Source organism: Passer domesticus, chromosome 1, assembly GCF_036417665.1.
Source record: "Passer domesticus isolate bPasDom1 chromosome 1, bPasDom1.hap1, whole genome shotgun sequence".
NCBI lineage: Eukaryota > Metazoa > Chordata > Aves > Passeriformes > Passeridae > Passer > Passer domesticus.
The window spans coordinates 82,064,883-82,084,789 of record NC_087474.1 but is presented as its reverse complement, the minus strand read 5'-3'; the positions used below and the strand labels follow the sequence as shown (position 1 = coordinate 82,084,789).

At 37.2% G+C, this 19,907-nt stretch overlaps 1 long non-coding RNA gene across 1 annotated transcript in view; it reads left to right on the top strand.

Moving 5' to 3' along the window:
- Positions 1 to 661: 661 nt before the first annotated feature.
- Positions 662 to 19,907, top strand: part of LOC135288456 (uncharacterized) — a 34,008-nt gene continuing 14,762 nt past the window's right edge. Inside the window, exons 1-2 of the long non-coding RNA XR_010351547.1 lie at positions 662 to 839; positions 18,224 to 18,296. This is a non-coding gene — a long non-coding RNA (uncharacterized LOC135288456). The remainder of the gene's footprint in view (positions 840 to 18,223; positions 18,297 to 19,907) is intronic.

Below are 19,907 nucleotides of genomic sequence, written 5' to 3'. Positions count from 1 at the left end.
AGCTATTTTTTACAGCTTAAGCTTATGTCAGAAAACCTCTGTGCTTGCTGCGTAAAATTCTGAAGTTGTTAGGTTTTTCCTGTCTGAATTTAAAGACTGATTTAATTGAACTGGATATATCTGAGGAGTACAAAAATGAAATCTGTTAACACTAGGGGGAATAAAGAGATTGCCTTGTTTATATTTTTGGGGTCAAATAATTTGTGTTTTGAAAAAATGTTGAGTATTTCATAGTTTTTTCGAGGAAACATAATAGCAAGAACTGAAAATTCTTATTTACACATTCCCCCAATTTCCCATGCCATTTTGATCTAGGATTTTCAAAAGCAGTCATGTGCAGGTTCTTTCATGGTCTTGCTGAGTTGGGCCAGTGTGATACATGCTTGTTGTCATCCCCTAGTTTCATCTTTGTATCAGCTGTCTCATGTTTTTTAGACCATGGGGGAAATACAAGGACTGTTATCATTGACCTCACTAGGGCCAAAAAAAAATCAGTAGACTTCTGGATGTTTTAAGATAATGTTGTTACTGACTTTTCAAGGAAAATTCCAGTAAGTACTGATCCAAACTGGAGCTAGGGTGGAAATTTTCTGCTGACTATAGCCAAACAACTTACAACCCTATTAACAGTGTTTCCAAGTGAGGCCCTTTGAACTCTTCTGGGCCCCTGAGGACTGCACCAGCACCTCTCTCTGGGGGGAACACTTCTCAGACCTTCCAGTCTCTCAGTTTGATGATACTCAGAGGACCATCATTGAAGGCTGATGACAGAGCCTGGAATGATGTTCCCACTCCTGAGAGTTCAATCCTTGCCCATTGAGAAGATGCAAAGTCATGATGTAAGTATTTCATTGAAATTGAGGGGAGTTCTTCACAGGTATATTTTCTTGTCAAGACAAAACTTTTAGCTAAAAGAGAAACTTTAGTATAGAATAAATAGAACTCTTTTCTAAAAATAAATTTTGTTATCTATTATGTATTTTTTGAAAAAGCATTTCCAGTTTTTTATTTAATTGACAACATATTGCTTATACCAATGTGTCATGGTTTGACCCTGGCACAATGCCAGGGCCCCCATGGCAGGTGTATTTCCAAAATGGTTACTGTGAGATGTGACCCGGAAACAGAACAAAGCAGGCTCCCACTCGGGGATGGAGGGAAAAACACAACACTTTATTCATTACAATATCTAAAAAGGAACACACATACAAAGCTAAGAATGAAAGCCTTCTAAATACATTCCTCCTCCCGCCTCCCTTTTCTCCACAGATTCACCACCCCTCAAATAATCAACCCTCAAATCCATCAGGGAGAGAGGAGTCCTCCCTTGCACCACAGGCTTCCCCCGGAAGCACAATTGAAACTTCTTGTGCTTCTGTGTCACTCATGGCACTGCCCAGAGAACATCGGCCCTCGTGACTTCTCCCCCACCATGTCCAGTGCTCTCACCACTGGACACGGGCCAAGACTGCTTTTAGAGTTTCCTGTTTAAAGATGATCCACCCAGTTCCAGAAACAGCAGTCTCTCAACTTTGGGACACCAGTCCCCCCCAAATTTCACCCCCTGGGGCCGAGGGGCCTCGTGAACAGAGATCTTCCTCTCCGTGGAGACAGAGGGCATCTCACACCCTCCTCAGCCATCTCTGTTCACGCCGCTGCTTCACTCTTGACTCCCGGGTGTTGCCTCCCTCTAAATACAGTCTCTGGGTCACAGGGAAAAAAAACACGGGTCTGTCCATGGCTATACAAGAAAGAGTCCAGCCCAAAGCCACTCTATCATCTCTTCCCAGCTAGGATTCTTCTCACCTCATCCAGCTTTCCTCATGCTTGCCCATTTCATCTCTCATCTCTCTCTCACCTCATTCTGATTCAGGAGGATCGATATTTGTAAGGTTTCCATTATTCTACAAAGGGGTTAAAATCTTCGCCTTTGCCTGCCCAGGACTCCCACAGCTGCATGGCACCTTCTCTCGCCGCATCCCCCACTTCTGGCCGGCACTGCTGCCAGCACAGTCTCTATCACTCTCTCCCAGGGGGGCTGCCCAGACATCTCAAGTCTCTTCCACCCCTGCACAGTCTCCTCCACCCCTGCATCTTTTGGGGCTCCCAGCCTCCTCCCCACAGGCCGCATGGCCTCCTCCTCCCCCACCCAGACGCAGCTGGGCAGGGGAGAGGTCCAAACTTCACTCACCAATGCCGGATTCCCAAAGAGGAAGTTCTCTGGGAATCTCCTGCTTTTAACCCCTGTGTGTTCTCAGAGGCGTATCCAAACCTCAGTGGCCACACCAGATACCAATTTCAAATCTGGCCACTGATTGGTTTGACCTAGACTTTTCCAGAAACACATTTCCGGGCCAAACCACGACACAATGTCACTGTATAGATTACTTGGGATTTGCTCTTGCCTTATCTGAGTGTGTGTAATAGAAGAAACAGCTTTGAAATGTATAGTATATGGCTATTATTTAACGTTTATTTTTGTCTTTTCAAATAAAGGGCAAGTGTGAATTAATTTCACATGTGAGAACATTTTCAATAGCCAAACAGCAATGAATAGAAAAGAGTGGAGGAATTACCTTTTAAATTATAGTAACAGGTTGGAAACCTGACCTTGCAAAATGTCACCTACATGTTCCACATTATTTATTTCTCACCAGAGATTTTGTACCAGAAGGTTTCCACTCATAAGGTACACGAGATCTGTGTTACAGCAAGATCAATCAAGTCTACCTTGAAATTACATGGAATATAGTATTATTAAAAGAATTAAAGGGGTTGAGGTTTTTTGTTTTTTTTTTTTTTATTGAAAAGCTGACTAAATATAGCAATGATTATTGTATGTTGGAAGCAGACTTATCTTTATATTTTAATATTTTGTATCTGAAGTGGAAGGAGGATATATAAAAATCATGTCAAATATGAAATGTTCTTCTGCATCTGGCCTAAACACTACTTTTAGACCAAATTAATGAATGACAATAACAAGTGTTTATGTTAGGCTAATGACTTCAAAAATACTCAGGTTTGTTTATATGCCAGACTCATAGGTTTATTTCCATGTAATGTCTGTCTTTACATTATTTTGGGTTCTGTCAGGAAGCCTCATAATATTAAGAAAAATATCAGCATGGTATTTCTGCCACAGCATTTCCATGACAGTCATAGAGTGAATAATACTTAACATAACTGCTGACACATGGTAAAAGAGTGGCATACCTGGTGAGTTCTCCATGGGCAGAAAATTGCCTGACAGATTACATTTCTATGAGGGGAACACAGCTGAATATCCTTGGATATTCCTGTTCTCTCAACAGTATATTCTGTTACTACTTTTGAACAACTTTTTATGAGCTTGATTAATATAATTTGTACTACTGTCAACATGCTAATAGTTTCTGTCATTGTATTTTTTTTCAGGCTCAGCTTCTGAAGAATAAAATAAAATATATATTTGAATATGTAAAAGGCAACCACTAATATCCAATGCATCCATCAATTCTTTTTCTTTTTTTAACTTCCGGGTATGGCTTGTTATTGGACAACCATTTCAGTTTAACGGTGCAAGCAAAGAGCCATTCTGACAAGCATTTTCTGGTGAAGATTTAGTTCAGGCATCATTGGACGGGACTGTGCATCTCAGTGTCAATGGTCTCTAAAGATTTTTTTTTTTGGGAACTTGGCTATTTCATAGCACTCTCAACTATGAAGAATTAAAGTATATTTTATCAAACTGCTTCTTTGTCATAGCCATTACAGAGAGCTGCATTTTTAATCACAACTTCCCTTGGGCAATTTCCTTAATTTGCAACAAGCTTCTAAGAATTATGTTAGAAAATTCAAAGTTTATTGTCTGGCTAAGCATAGAGATATATGTGTTAAATGTCTGTGGGTTTTCTTATTATACAGCTGCTTCTTTAAAGACAAATAGTAGTTGACTTCAGAGTGACTGATTACCTGTGATCCTTTAAGAACCAAAGCACTGTCAAATAGTCTCAAGCATGCAGGACACACTAGATCATGTTGTACAGGAGAACACTAGTGGTATGAATATCAACTCTAGGTGGTCTTGTCAGACTCCTTGTCTTCCCTTTCATCTTCCTTGAAACTTATGTGCACTTTCTACTTTTTCCTGAAACTTTTCTCCATCTTGAAGTTATTTTGCAATTTTTGCAATAAAATAAAAGGTGTCCATATCATCAAGATAGTTCAACAGGCCAAGAAAAAGTCAAGGACCCCATTTACAATCTATGGCAGATTGCTGCACATTTCACAAAAGGTCCTTGAGAGGCAAGCACCCCTCGATTGCTTACAAAAGCAGCAAAAAACAAGTTTCCTTTTAAAATATAATACAGAGGCATCACACTGAGAAGTCTGTATATACACCAGTGGAGAAAACAGTATGTGAAGTTTTATTTTAGCCTTTGATTGAATGTGAGCTTTGGACCCATACTGATGAGCCATGCATCTAAATGTATTTCTATTTATTGCCACCTTTGAGAGGTCAAAGCTCTTTGCAGTTACTGAATGTGAAAGAGATAAACAGATATATTCTAAGTGTAGGTTCCAAATTTGTATCTATAGGGGAAGAACAAGCTGGGAGGTCTGACATAAATGCAGCTTCAAATTACTGTGTTTTCCATTTTAATCTTTCTCAGTAATGTGACTAGGAACAATTTCATCACTATCCCTTAACGTCTCTAAAGAAAAAGAGGGAACACATGCACATGCATTGTAAGAATTTTTTACAGAACTCCCTAGTTAAGATGAGTGCATATTTGGAAACATAAGTCTTTCACATAGCTGAAATTAAAACTGCTTTTGACTATCAGTGTCCAAAAAGCAGAATAGATATTCATTATTATGAATATCTATTAGGCAAAATTCCGAAAGGCACCTTATAAATTTAACTGGACACAAAAGAGTGCTAGTTTTGGGTTACTTTTTTGATTAATGTAAGTGAAAAATAGTTCTTCTGAGAGGGAGAGATGTAGCTCTGGCAATGCTGCAACTTTATGGAGTGATGGTAGATACCCCTGACAGTTCTGGTTGAGGTGGTGTAAGAATGACCAAGAGCATAGCTGATCTGGCAGGTCTGAGAAGAAAAAAATCTCTGTGATGGTATTGAGTTTCCACTGAGAGATTGCTTCTGATGACAACCTTGTGACAGAACTCCTTTTCACTTGGCTTGATTACAGCATAGACAGTATGTCAGACCACAGAATAAACAATATGTAAACCAAAGGTGATGCAAATTTCCTCCCTTACTGGGAAAATAAAAATAATTTATGACAATGTCATCGTTTTGCTTAAAGTCCTTCCAAGTAGGGATGTTCTCTGTGGTTTATTTAGCTGATTGCTGACCTCTTCTGTGTCCTCACACACACCTATAAATACATATGTGCAAGAAAATAAAGAGATAACTGAAATTAAGGGAAATAATTCACATCCCAGAAATTAATGGATTTGTTTTTCCATACTTGTATATAATCTGTGAAATAAATACATTGTCATAAAAATGCAAGGCTTTACTTTTACTTCTTAATAGATGTAACAGAGATTTATCACTTCTTTTAAAATTTGAAAGCTAAAGCTTTGGAGCAATGAACATGTCTGATCCTCTCTTGCTGGTCCTTTAGATCTGTTCTTCAGAAGAGACCATAAGCAGGACACCTGCACAGAGCTTGTTCTGATGTTTTGTATTAGGATGAATTTCACTGCAGGGGACTTTTCTCAATACAAAAATAATAAGGAGGGGAAAAGCCCTACACAGATTCTGTAGAGAAGAGGGGAAGAACCATACAAAGCCACTATTGGTCTACAGTCATGTTGTAACACATCAGATGGAAAAAGGTGATTATAAGCCTGCCTTTTCACATTTTGAAGTAGGTAGGAGAAAATTAATATTTTTTTTTCTACAAAAAGGAGTTACCATCTTGATTGAAAATACATAATTATACTAATGTTTTGCTTTGTTTTTAATCAATACATGTTAGATAATGGTCTCATTATACTAGGTTAATTGCTTAGATTTCTACTATTTGTCACTCCTCCCCCACCCTGCCACTTCCTGGTCCTTTTGCTTAGTGAGGCTTTCAGATGGAGGTACGTTTTCAGGCACAATCTGTTTTTATCTCTTTCCCCCACATACCCTGAGCGGTTCACTGCTGTTGTTCTCATAAGACATTACTGAACTAATTCAGTTCAGTAAAGCAAACAAAGTGACCTTTCTTGTCCTCTTACATTTAGTACCAGAATAGATTTAAGGTGGAAATAATGAGGAGAATAGTGACAAAAGGGGACAGGAGACACCCTTCTCAGAGGCAGGTTTTTTGGCTCACCTTTTCTCATGAAAACATGTCCACCAACAGGTAAACCCTCCCAACACACACTTTTGTGTATGGACACATCTCACAAAGGGCTAGTTCCACCATACTTAATGAGGACATTTTGGACCAGCACCCATCAAAGTCCAGCCATGCATTCAAGGACTTTATTCCTATGAATCATTGCTGGTTTTTTTGTTCGTGACAATAGACACTAACTCTTCCTGAAGTGTGAATGGCAGAAAAGTCTCTCAAACACCAAAAACTTCATGTGAAACATAGAACTGTTAGCAACTTCTCTTCCAAGAGTCAAATAGAACAAGGAGAAAAGGTCTGAAGATTTGCCACATTAGCAGCACTTTTCTTACAATGGATATTTTTTTTCCATTAATGTAACTTAAAATCAGTAGAATTAAATGGCTGGCAGTGCACAAACTCCAATGTCAGAACACCGTATAGGATCAATGAAAAAGTGTTAGTGGATTATTAGGTTTGGTTTTTTTAATATGTTTGCAGTCTCTTCATTGGCAAACTTCTGGGAAAAAGAAGGAAACTGCTGAACAGTAAAAAAAAAAAAAAAAAAAGTGTAAGAATAACTGCCAAGCATTGACTTGGTGTCATTAGAGGAGATACAACAGCATGTTGGGATTTGCTACTTATCTTACTGGAGAAGGCAGATTAAACAAGACATTTCATTTATTCTATCATATCCAGTTACATAGATTACACTATATAATTTCAAAATTCATATTTCCTTTTCCTTCCTTATTACAACAGTGTTAAGAAAACTGGTAGAACAAGTTTGATTTGTAGCACAATCCTGCTAAATCTTTGGAATTATGACTTTTTTCTATATCTTTTGGAATCCAGACCAAACTGAGAATATAAGCTTATAATTAATGTCCTTTTATGTCAGCCCTCCAGGAAAGAAATCATTCCCTGCTACAGTCATCCTCTAATTTATTAGCAGGGCCTGCACATTTCATCAGTATTGCGGTGGGAAGACAGGAATAAGATGAGCAAAGGGCCACCTATGGCAGAATTATAGAACCACAGAATAGTGTGTGTTGGTAGGGATCAGAGAGGTCACCTGGCTCCAAAACCCCTGCCATAGGCAGGGACACCTTCCACTAAAACAGGTTACTCAGAGGCCCATCTTGTCTGGTCTCCAGGGATGGGGAGTCCACAACCTCTGTGAGCAACTTGTTCCAGTGCCTCATCACCCCCACTGTAAAAAATTTCTTCCTAATATGTAATCTAAACCCACCCTCCTTCATCTTAAAGTAATTCCTCCTTGTCCTGTCACTACACACCCTTGTGTAACATCTCTCTCTAACCGTCTTGCAGGCCCCTTTTCTGGAAGGCTGGTCTAAAGTGTCACTGGAATATTCTTTTCTCCACTTGGGATTAACAACCTCAATTTTTTCAGCCTGTCTTCATAGGAGAAGTGCTCTAGCCCTCTGATCAGCTTAGTGGCTCCTCTCCAGACTTAATCCTTTAAATTTGTGTTTGAGTTGTCTACAGGGGGGGGGGAAACAAGGCTAGTATCAGTGGAAAAGAAAGTAGAACATTTCCCCTCAGATCTAGGGATAATAATGGGTAAAGAAAAGCTTTTTTCGTGATTGTGGTACAAAGACTCTTCTCTTCCTGTCTCAGGAGAATCTTGTCCTGCTTTTCTGAGGCTGCTCCAACACTTTGCAGTTGACATTGTGTTATCATGTTTGATAAGGGAAAGAATGAGAGAAAGGAACAGAGACTCATGCAATAGGAGGGTAGAGGTGTGATTGTACCCACATATGTTGCTCACCCAAGCTCCACAAAGCTCCCCATAGTGCTGAAAGCAGATTAATGTCAATTATAGTTTAGTGTTTTTACTCAAAAACAGCAGAAAAAGACAGAAACAGAGTAAGTTCTTGGTGTACAAGTTGACCATGGATTATTTTCTTGAATTTTTGCATTACAATAACATCTTTAGAATTTAGCTGAAATGTGAGAGATAAGCATCTCATTGTTTTCTCTACTCTAAAAATATGCAGCAAAGGATGTTGCTTTCTTTATAGAGCTGAGAATTTAAATAGAGGGAATGCACAAAGGACATGCAATTTCTGTTTTAAAGACAGGGTGTAAAACATGGTGAATTAATTAACTTGTTCATCATCACTAAGAAAATTAACTTTATTTTAAGGTTCTAGTTCTGTCTCAGAAAAAGTATTTATTTATTTATTTATTTAAATCTGTAGTAAGAAAAAAAAACCCAAAAACCAACAAACTGTCTCTTGAAAGGTGTAATATAAGAAAAGGTTTGGGAAGTGACCCAGGTAAATTAATATTAATGGCTTTGCTGAAGAATTGAAGTGCCAGGAATGTCAGAATGCTTATTATCATAGAAATATCTTATTCTGTTAAGTCTTTCTTTTTAAACTTTAGCCATTATTAAAAAATTGAATACAGGGTACCCTGCTAAATATAGAAGGACAGATGCATGCCAGGACAAAATCTGATTCCATTAACTACCAGCCACATTTCAGTGTTGACTTGTTCATCAGTGTGACATCATGGAGATGGGAAGTGAACAAGTTCAATCACTAGCACATCATTAGTTCAGTAATAGTTTCTTTTAAAGGTGCCTCTAAGAGCACTTAATGTTTTATCAAGCAGTACCCATCAATGTGTCCTTGATCAGACAAAAAAAATTAGTTTCTTGCACACAGTGCACCAAAAAAAGGCAGTCCAGATTTCACATTTAAAAATGAGTAGTGTGACAGCAGTAATCATTATCTCATTGACATTGATCTGTGTACTGACAAAGACTTCCTGTTAAGTCCCGAACAGAGGCTGGCAGCTTCTATGGGTATGAAGCTCCATGAGAGTGGAGCAATGAAGCAAAAACTTGTTTCAAAAAATTAAATTGTCTCTAGAAACCCTGTAGAGTTTTGCTGCTTGCTCAGGACAGGAGGAGTATTATGCCAGAGATTCATGCACATCCTCATACTGCAGAGAGAGAAGAGGATGGAATAGGAATAGAGACCATAAAGAATTCAAACCACTACTGATCCAATTATTAATATTTTTTATCTTCAGTCCTGATTTGAACTATATAACTACACAGTACATTACTAATGAAATGCAGTCTCCTCTGGGATGGAAGCTTTTAGATAGCTGATGGACACAGCATGCTGCCAGAAAGAAAGGGGAGGCAAAATGGGATTTTAGTACATCATGGAAAGCTCCTGCTGCTGAGGAAAGTGAAAGGAGCCAAGCTGCTCTCAAAGTAGGGTAAATTGGGAGCAGCTATTAGAAATTCAATGGAATAATGATAGTGGTAAGAGAAAATAATATGGCAACTGTGTCCACCATAGCAGACAAGGCTTCCACTTCTGCTCAGTGCCATTTCCTACTCTCGGCTGGATAATGAGAAAAATAAAAAGTCCTTTCAAGACTGCATGTTTATTGTAAGTCTACATCACAAAATGGAACACAGTGAAAAGGCTCTTAATCCAAGTAAATACCAAAATTGCTGTATTTCCTTGCAACATAATGCAAACTTTTCAGTTTGGATCTGGAAGAACACAGTCACCCTGAATAAGTACAGCAAAAAAGTTAAGGAGCACTGACCTGGGAGAGGCTTGCTTGTTTGAGTGTGCCACCTGTTTACCTACTGTACTCTACTTAGACTCAGACTGGCTCAGATTTACCTGGTTGATGTCTCTGTATCATCTTCCCTTTCCTCTTGACTTCAGCATTGCAATAGGGAGACTAAGGCTGCACTTATCTGCATTAATCTGTTTCTATCTAAAAGGTCTTGAAACAGTATTGCCTGTATTCACTATGAAGGTTAGTGCCAGCTATCCCTGTGAAATGAAATGGGGTGACCAGAAATTTCCAATTTAATTAAGAAACTAGGGGACTCCAGACTTGGTGGAAAAAAGTACTTATGTTCTGTTGGGCAAAAAATTGGAAATTGAATTTCTTGATAAGCCTACATCTGCTTTAAAAATTAATAATTATAATGACATGAAATATCTAACAGTATCAGATTTATTTTTTTGTGGTTTATAATGAAGGGAAATGGTTGCTTCAGCTATTCTTATGTACAAGCTTTTTTTGATTTTTCCATTGTTGAATATTTATAGCCATAAGAGACAAAGTGCAGCAAACAGTAAATTTATGTGCCTTTCCCATGCATGATACTATCTACCAATTAAGTCTCTTGAGTGACAATACTTTATTCAAATTCCAGTGAAATAATATTTATTTTTTAATGCAAGGGCAAGCTAGAATTTTTTTTAGGGGCTAGAGGATATACAAATTTTCTATTTCTGAAAATTTGTGAAAACTTATACAGTTTATACAAAGAGTCTATGATTTTTTTTTTCCCCCTTGATAATCTGATAGGATTGTATAGTTTCAAAACACAAAAATTCTTAATTATATTCCCTATGTATGATGTGGGATATATATATTCCTATATGGATGAGATATTTTCACTGCTGAGTGACTCTTAGTTATTAGCTGTTACAGTGTCTTCAATACTCTAGCGATAGAAGAAATGAAAATTTATTTGCTTTTGGCTTTGTTTGGGGATGACAAACTGAATAACCTTATTCCAAGTGAGACTGCAACAGGTCCCTGTGTCCTGATCCAACCAGTAGCAAGGCTGAGTAGCAGTTTTCCCAATAGCAGCACATACAAACTCACCTAAAAAAACCATGTCTCTATTTTGGTCATCACAGACAGACATAATCACCACTCACACGAACACAAACAGCACCAGTGAGTGACCTCATTAAGTTCACAGCTCTAGTTTAGCAGGATGAAGGACAAATAGTGGGAAATACATGTCTATCTGTCTATAGATATACAGCCTGGATCCCTTCAGCTGCTGGGATTGGTCATTCAGCCTTCCCATCAGCCTTCCTTGGATCCAAATCTCTTCAGTTGCTTGCACCTGGATGTATGAGTCACTGGGATCACAGTCCTGCTCACACAGAGACACAGACAACAAATTTCTGCAGCAGATGGTTCTGAATTAGTTACCCCAATCCTTGAGAGAATTTTTAGTTAATTATTGTAGAAGAGAAACAATTAATACTAAATTAAATATTTGAAGAATCCTAAAGCTGATTGAATGATCCAAGGGTTCGGGTGTTTCTTCCTTGGTTGCCTAGATTTTGACTTTTTACCCTTATGGAAACATTTGAAGCTCAAAAATTTTCCCAAAAATAGAAAATAAAGTACAGTTTATGCTTGGCTATTAATGATGAAGCTGAAGGGAAAAGATAATATTAAAAACAGAGCATGGGAATGCCACAATATAAACATTTTTCAGTTCTGAAAAAATTCTTTAGTATAGACATAAATCAAATCCACGTTAGCCAAAATCAATAGAGATACTTTAATTAACAATAATATGCTTTGAGTCAGATCATAGATTCTTAGAAGATTAATTTGATAAAATAGGTGAAATAATATATATGTGTATATATATGTATATGTATTTATATAGTTATTTCTCTTTAAAGAAGATATGAATGAAAGGATCATAATTTGTGTTAAAGTATTCTGGGGCAATAGCATTATGCTTCAATAATTAACCAAAGCCCTCTCTCCCTCACTTTTCCATGAATTTCTGCTAATCCAGTTGCATTGCTTCATTACATCAGAGAGTGAGAAATTTCACAATGTTGAGGGCAAAGTCAGAGTTGACTTAGCTGAGACTTAGACTGAGGTTTACTTAATGGTCTCAGATAGAGCAATTATATGTAAAACAACATGTTCATCATGGAAATCACATTAGTCCTTTTGGACTGGTCTGTGCCCAGATAGTCCTTTTAGACTGATATATGCCCTTACAAAGCTACTTTTAAATGCAAATTTCATCATATGACCATAAAGTATGTGCTTTAACAATTTCACATTGAAGGACATTTTGTTAGTCTTGATCATTTTAAGTTCTCAAAAGATTTCAAGACAGTAAAGGAAAAGATATTTCAATCAGTAAAAATGTCAGTATAGAGCTCTTATTAAACAAGTCTTATCTCTACAGGCAAAGAGGAATTCCTTCTGTGTTAGCTCATGAGAAAATGAAAAAATAAATTAGAATGATAGAATCATACATAAAATGGTTTGGGTTGGAAAGGACGTTTAAAGGTCTTCTAGATCAATTCCACCACAATGAGGAGGGACACCTTTAACTAGATCAGGTTCCTCAGAACTCCATCCCATCTGATCTAGAATTTCTCTAGGGATGAAGCATCCAAAATATCTCTGGGCAATATGTACCAGTATTTCACAAGTCTCGTAAAAAAACCCCAAACTCTTCTTTATATCTAGTCTGAATTTATTATCTTTTAGTTTAAAATCTTTGTCTCTTGTCCTGTCACTACAGGACCTAAAAAAAAACCCATATTGTCTTCATCTTATAAGCACCCTTTAAGTACTGAGAGACTCTAATAAAGTCTTTCCTAGAGCCTTCTTTTTTCCAGTCTGAATAGTCCTACATTACTCAGCCTGTCTTCGCAGAAGTGGTGCTCCATCTCTCTGATTATCTTTGTGGTCTTCCCCTGGACTTGCTCTAACACCTCCATATGTTTATGATGCTGGGGACTGTGGAGGTGGACACAGCACTCCAGGTGGGGACTCACCAGAGCAGAGCAGAGGGACAGAACCCCCTTCCTCAACCTGCTGGACACTCCGCCTTGGATGCAACCCAGGACACATTTGCCTTTCTGGGTTGCAAGTGCACATGGCAGGGTCATGTCCCGCCACTCATCCACCAGCACCTCCCAGACCTTCTCTACAGGGCTGGTCTCAATTCCTGCATTCCACAGAGTTTATTAATAGCAGGGAATGCTCCCCTAAGGCTCACTTCTTGAGCTTGTCCAAGACTCTCTGGATGGTATCCCATCCTTCAAGGGTATCAACCTCATCACTTGATGTCATCTGCAGACTTGCTGTGCACTCAATCCTCTTGTCCATGTCATTGATGAAGCGATTAAACAGTGCTGGTCAAAATATAGCCCACTAAGAGACATCACTTTTCACGGGGAACTGACAATGCCATCAGGACACTGATCTGTTGACCACCAGCTTCTGAATGAGATCATCCTGGCTATTCTTCCTGCATGAGAGAGATATGCATCATGCATAACCAATCCATATGTTTATAATTAAGAGAGAAGCATGCTATAGGGGACCAGGTCAAAAGCCTTTTGAAAGTCCAGATAGATGACATCTTTAGCACTTGCCTTGTCCACAGTTGTAGTCACTTGACCACATAAGGCCACTAGATTGGTCAGGCAGGACTTGGTCATAGTGAAACTATGCCAAGTACCTCAAATTGTGTCCCTGTTCTCCATGTGCCTTAACATAGTTCCCAGAAGGATCTGCTCCATGATCTTCCCAGGCACAGAGGAGAGGCTGACAGGTCGGCAGTTCCCAGGATACTTCTTTTTACACTTTCTAAAAATGGGTGTGCAATATTTTCCTTTTTTTAGTTGCCTGGGACCAGTCACCTGTATGCCATGGCTTTTCAAATACTATGGAATGTGGTTTGGCAACTACATTAGGCACCTCTCTCAGGACTCTGGGATACATCTCACCAGATTCCATAGACTCAGTATATTCAGATTCCTCTAATCACAAGTCTGATCTTCTTTTACAGCATCTAAAATCAAGATTTCATCTGTCTGAAATTATCTGCAGAATAGACAATAGCATAAGAAAATTAGACTTTTCCCCCAAAAAAGAAACTGCATTGTATTTCTAAGAGGGTGGCCTATCCCAAACATAATGTATCAGTACCTCCTTTCTGAAAATGTACGCAGTTCTCTAAGGGCTGTGGCTGGCTAACAAAGGTATTCAGCCTTGTAGCTCCAGTTACAGCTTTCTCTCAGCTTTAATGCACAGTTAAGTTATATTAGGTATCAGTACAACTGTGGTTTCCAAGTTAAAAAATATATGGTGTGGGTTGGTCGTGCAAAAATATAATTTTGAAAGACTACATATATGCAAGGATACAAAATGGCAAACCTGCAATTGCTTGGTATAGTTTTCTCCCATTCTTCAGTTTACAAAGGGAATTAATTTGAATTGCTTATTCTGCATTTTTTTTTCTAAGTAATGTTATTTCATTCATATCAGAGCAACAACAGAATAAAGATTTCTAGCATGACTGTATAGCTAACATTTTCTAAGTTTCTACTTTATGTGGAAAAAACTCCCTACCTTTTAAATCTTTTGAAAAAAATTTACCTGTATTTGAAAACCCCCAAACCCAAACCCAAAACTAAAAGAATGAACAAAACTATACAAAAAACCCAGAAACAAACAAAAGCCCCATTGTTAAGCTGAATTACATATATCCATCACACTGGACTAAATCCTTTAGTAATTTTTTTTTTTAGTAGCTGTTTAAGAGGGTGCCTGATTAATATCTTACAGTGGTATGCTCATACTGACTAAGTTTCATGCATCCTCTTTCTTTGCTGCAGAGCTTAGACACGTGATACAACAGTTATACTGGAAGCAAAAAAACATTCCTTGAAAATTCAAATAAATTGTGATTGAGCCAGCGCAGTAGTACAGTCTTCAGCATGTGGAATTCTGGAAGCAAAACCCATGGGTATAAGTGTACATCTGTTAGAATTGCCCACCTGTTTGCATGAAACTTATGGGCATAAAAAAAATCCTGCAGTAATTTCCAGCTCCTTTGTCAGTGTTTTCCTCTGGGATGGTCCTTAATTCAAAGAGAAGGGGTTTTTTAGTGTTTATTTTGATCTAAAAAACTTCTGTTCATTTGTCGACAGAGATTTTGAGTCAAGCTCATTGAGGTCTCTGGAACATTAAATAGATTCTCTTTGGGAATCTTGTAGACTCCCAAATGTACTTAGCTTCAGATGCAATATTCAGCTGGTATCTCCTGGGGAGAGTGTGATTTGAATAAAAATGGCTCCCTTTCAGCACAATTCTTTTTATTTTTGCCATCTGATCTATTCCTCTCTTCATCTCTCCCTGTCTAGCTGTTCTTGCAGGGATAGAAGTAATTGAAATAAACCAGGCCACATTCTGGCACAACAATCCTACTGTTCTTAGTTTTTAAGCAGTTATACCCTGAAATGTTTGAGAACTCGAAGGATATGAGAAGATGAAGGTAAGTAATTTAATCTAGAGGGAACCAAGAAAAAATTGCCCAGGGACTTCTTTGTTCTGGTCCTGTATCCCTTCAGTTGAGACTTTGTCCTGTTAAACCTGAAAGAGGAAGTGGGCATGAGAATGAGAGTGTGTGTGAGGACTGAGTCTATTGGGACACCCCTCAGCTCACTGGAGCAGCCTATTGTCCAGGACTCTACTGCTGGCACTTAAAGTTTCAAGTGGTGTGTGTGGGTGCGTGTGTGTGTGTGTGACTCCCTGAATGCTGTGAAAATACACAGGTAGTGGCTTCTCTTTTAGTAATATTGCATATCACAGAATCACAGAATAAATAAGGTTGGAAAAGACCTCTAAGATCATCAAATCCAGCCCTTCAGTGATCACCACTTTGTCAAGTAAACCATGCCACTAAGTTTTTGAATACTTCCAGGGGTGGTGACTCCACCACTTCATTGGGCCATTTTAGTCCATTCTGAAGTTTAACAACCCTTTAGGTTGTTGAAGAAATTCCTCCTGATGTCCAACCTGAAACTGCCCTACTGCAGCTTGAATCTTTATACTCTTTTCAATAATTGCCTGGGAGAAGTCAACCACCAGTAAGGAAGTAGTACACTTCATTAAGTGATTTATATCAAAAAACAATTGAGGATAAAATACATTTTGGAATGTTTGGAACTAGATAAGAGCAGCATCATTTTGAATAATCCCATTATTCATCTAAAAGGAAAGGGAAAAAAGGTGCAAAACTACACAGACATTTGTCAGGTCTATGAGGAAATGAGGTGTTGGATTTTTATGCCTTGTGAAGGGATGAACTTGAAAATTTGATGGTCTGCATTTTCTAATGTCACCAAGAGTGACGGTTTTCATTGCTATTCAAGAATGTATTTAATTTCAAAATAAGTGGTTTAAATGGCAATTGAATATAAAGAGTTTTCAGGAATAACTTAGACTAAAATGGACATAACAGTTTCTGAATCTGTTCCTCTACATTATTCTGCATCAAACCAGATCCAATTGGAAGAAAAAAAAAAGGTAAAAACTGACTCCAGCCAGTACAAACAGCTTCCAATTGGTTAAACAGGAACAAAGCCAGTTAAATAAATAATGATCTAATTCTGAAGTTATTGTATTTGTTCTGGAAAGGTCATCTGAATGATTTCAAATATCTAATAAATAACTTTAGTAAATTGCTAGTAGTTACAAAAGTGAATGTTGGCTGTAATACTAATTTGTTTACTCATCCAAAATTATTTGATTTTCATTTTGTATGCTTTCTCACCTTGTCATGTTGTTCTGTCATACTGTTATGGTTAGGAAGGCTTTACTATGATTGAATTAATTTTTTTAGAATGCATTTTAAAAGACTTTTCTTTGTTCCAGTCTACTTTCAGGTTGTGATCTTGTGAAATATGCAAACTTTTGCTATCATGAGAAAAAATTTCTGGGCTGCCTCAAATGAAAAATTGCCCCGAGTCTGCACACAGATCCAAGAACACAACACCAAATTACATCTTTCTATGCAACAAAATTTCTTTGCTGCTGATTAGGAATATAAATAATAGAAACCCCAGAATTCCTGGAAATTATCACAGTACTAAATTTCTTCAGAATAGCCAAGAGTTTGTTCCTGATTTATTGCCTAGCTTCTAGATTTATCAGTACATAAAGTATATGTGTAATGTTATAAAAATTTCATTTTATCTTGTTTTTAAAATGTCATACAAAAAGAAGAGTATTTTATTTATATTTGGGAATCAGGGAAACCAGGATTTTTTTTCCCTCACAAGTTATACAAATTTTTTAAAGTAATAAAATATTTATTAATAAAATTTTTTATACTTTTATCTCGTCAGTATATCTAATTCAGCAGTGATAATACAATCAAATGCAAAATAAGCATACATATGCACATTTTAACTGTATTCTATTCAAAGCTGTCTGCTTTCTCATGATGAATAGCAACATGTAAAGAATATAATATGGAAAACTAAATCACTTTATCCAGTAAATTTTTATCTAGTACATTTATTTTTTATTATTTCATTAGACATGTAGTACAGGTGTGAATTTGTGTAGGCTGATTTTTACTTCAAATGAAAATAACTTGCTGCCAAGTTTGCAACTTTTTGCTTTTTGATTATTCAGAGTGTGAAACTTCTTAATTTATAAAATTTCTTCAGTTAGAAATCTGTTCACAATGAAATAATAAGGGCTAAAGTCTAATGTCTAGGGAAAATTAAAACACAATATTTGCTCCTTTTTACAAAACATATATAAGAAGGGATACCTTGGAACTACACCAATATCTGTAAAGTAATAGACAATCTTTGATAAAATGGTTCTGTGAGAAGCAATATATTGCCTCTGTGTGTGTAGGTGTGTGTGTGTGTGTGTGTATGTATATATATATATATGTATGCATATATATAAAAGCATTAAAGATAAGCAGAAATGAACAGAGTTGAAATCAGGTTATCTCCTTTTAATTATCCTCAAACACCAGGAAATCATGTATTAATATCATTAGTTGGAAACCAAAGTGCATGATGATCTAACTACTAAAAATATATCAGTTTATGAAATTATGTTCTGCATCTTTGGTTTGTAATTCTTTTTTTTTTGTTTGTGTGTTTTGGTTTGTTTTTTCTTTTTTTTTTTTCTTTCCTACTTTATTTTCTGGACAGCCTAGTCTTACAGCATAAGACAAGAAATAAGATATAACATTATTTTCATTCCATATTTCACAGCTTAATCAGAATGCCCTTCACTGATAGACACGAAGGGCGAGCTACCCAAGAATGCAAGAAAGAAACTATTCAGGTATGATCTATATAAATATATATAAACATATGTAATACCTGATATATATATATATCAGGTATATATATCTGCCTGAGAGAGTTGTGGTTGTTCAGTCTGGAGTAGAGAAGGCTCTGGGGTGACCTTATTGTGGTCTTTTGGTACCTGTAGGAGGCCTATAAAGAGATGGAGAGGAAATTTTTATAAAGGCATGTAGTGATGGGACAAGGAGGAATGGCTTTAAACTGGAAGAGATAATGTTTAGTTAAGGTAATAGGACAACATCCTTTACTGTGAGGGTGGTGAAGCATGGAAAGAGGTTTCCCAGAAAAGGTGTGAATGCTTCATCTCTGGAAGTGTTCAAGGCCAGGTTGAATAGGACTTTGAGCAACCTGGTCTCTGGAAGGTTCCTTGTCCAGGGCAGAAGGTTGGATCTAGATGGTCTTTAAGATCCCTTCCAACCCAAACCATTCTGATTCTATGAAATAGTTTTCCTTCAACCTATCTGTCATGGTGTTCCCCAATTAAGTGTTGCCATTGAAACCCTCTAAACCTTGTGCTTCTCACTTAGTCTTACCATCCCCCTGTGGTGGGCTGGCTAACAGAATTGGAGGCACCAAAGGTAAAGATCACAACTTGTGATAAGAAAAAATTATCTGAAACAGCAGTGAAAGAAGACAACAAACAGTAACAGAGACAATGCTAATGACGAAGGGTACAGGAAAGAGGCAAGCAATTCACATGAAAAATCCCCAATTGTACCCAACCATTCCCTCCACCATGCCATGGAACTAAGCTCCAAAGGGAGCTCTTCCCCAGTGCCTGAGAATGAGGTATGTAATAACCTCTGAGTCTTAGCCATGCCACCTTCTGTCTACCACAAAAATTAACCCTGTCCTGTCCAGAATTTTCTCAATGTCATGCCATTGTCCAAAGAGAAGTTCTGCAGAGAAAACATTGACTGATACTGACTTTCAACAGTCCTTGTATGACATAATACTCACAGGAAATCAATGAATAAAGATTTGTTTTATGCTTTAATGGTGAATAATTTTAGTAGATTTTTAAAAATTTTTTGGTTGGTTGGGGGTTTTTTTGTGTTTTTCTTTTTTTTTTTCTTTTTTTTTATCTTGTAGAAACAGAAAAAATTATCTTTTTCAAGCATGGCTAAGAAACGTCTTTTATTTTGTGATTTCCCAACTCTTTTAGGCTGGGGTGGGTTGTGCTTAATACCACTTAATTCCTTTTCATTTGTGTTTTTGTTTATGGCCTATAATTCCCAGTATCTTCAGAACTCTGAAATTAGTCAGACTCAGTAAAGAACTTTTTATAAAAGTGGTCTTTAGCCTTTCACTTTTATAAGCACCAAAATTCAATCAAAAATTATTTTTAAAGTGACTAAAAGCTACAGAAGCAAATCTATTAAAATGTGTTCAATCATTACTTCTTTGATTTAACATCTGTCTAAAACATAACATCAGAAATTGAATAATTTATCACCTAATTGCATAAAAGCTTGAGTAATGTAAGGCATTAATTAAAAATTTATATGAAATTCAGAGGAAGAAAGTTGAGTAGGAACTATTTGATTCCCATGCAGTATGACGGCTATAGTTGCTTTGAAAGACTAAT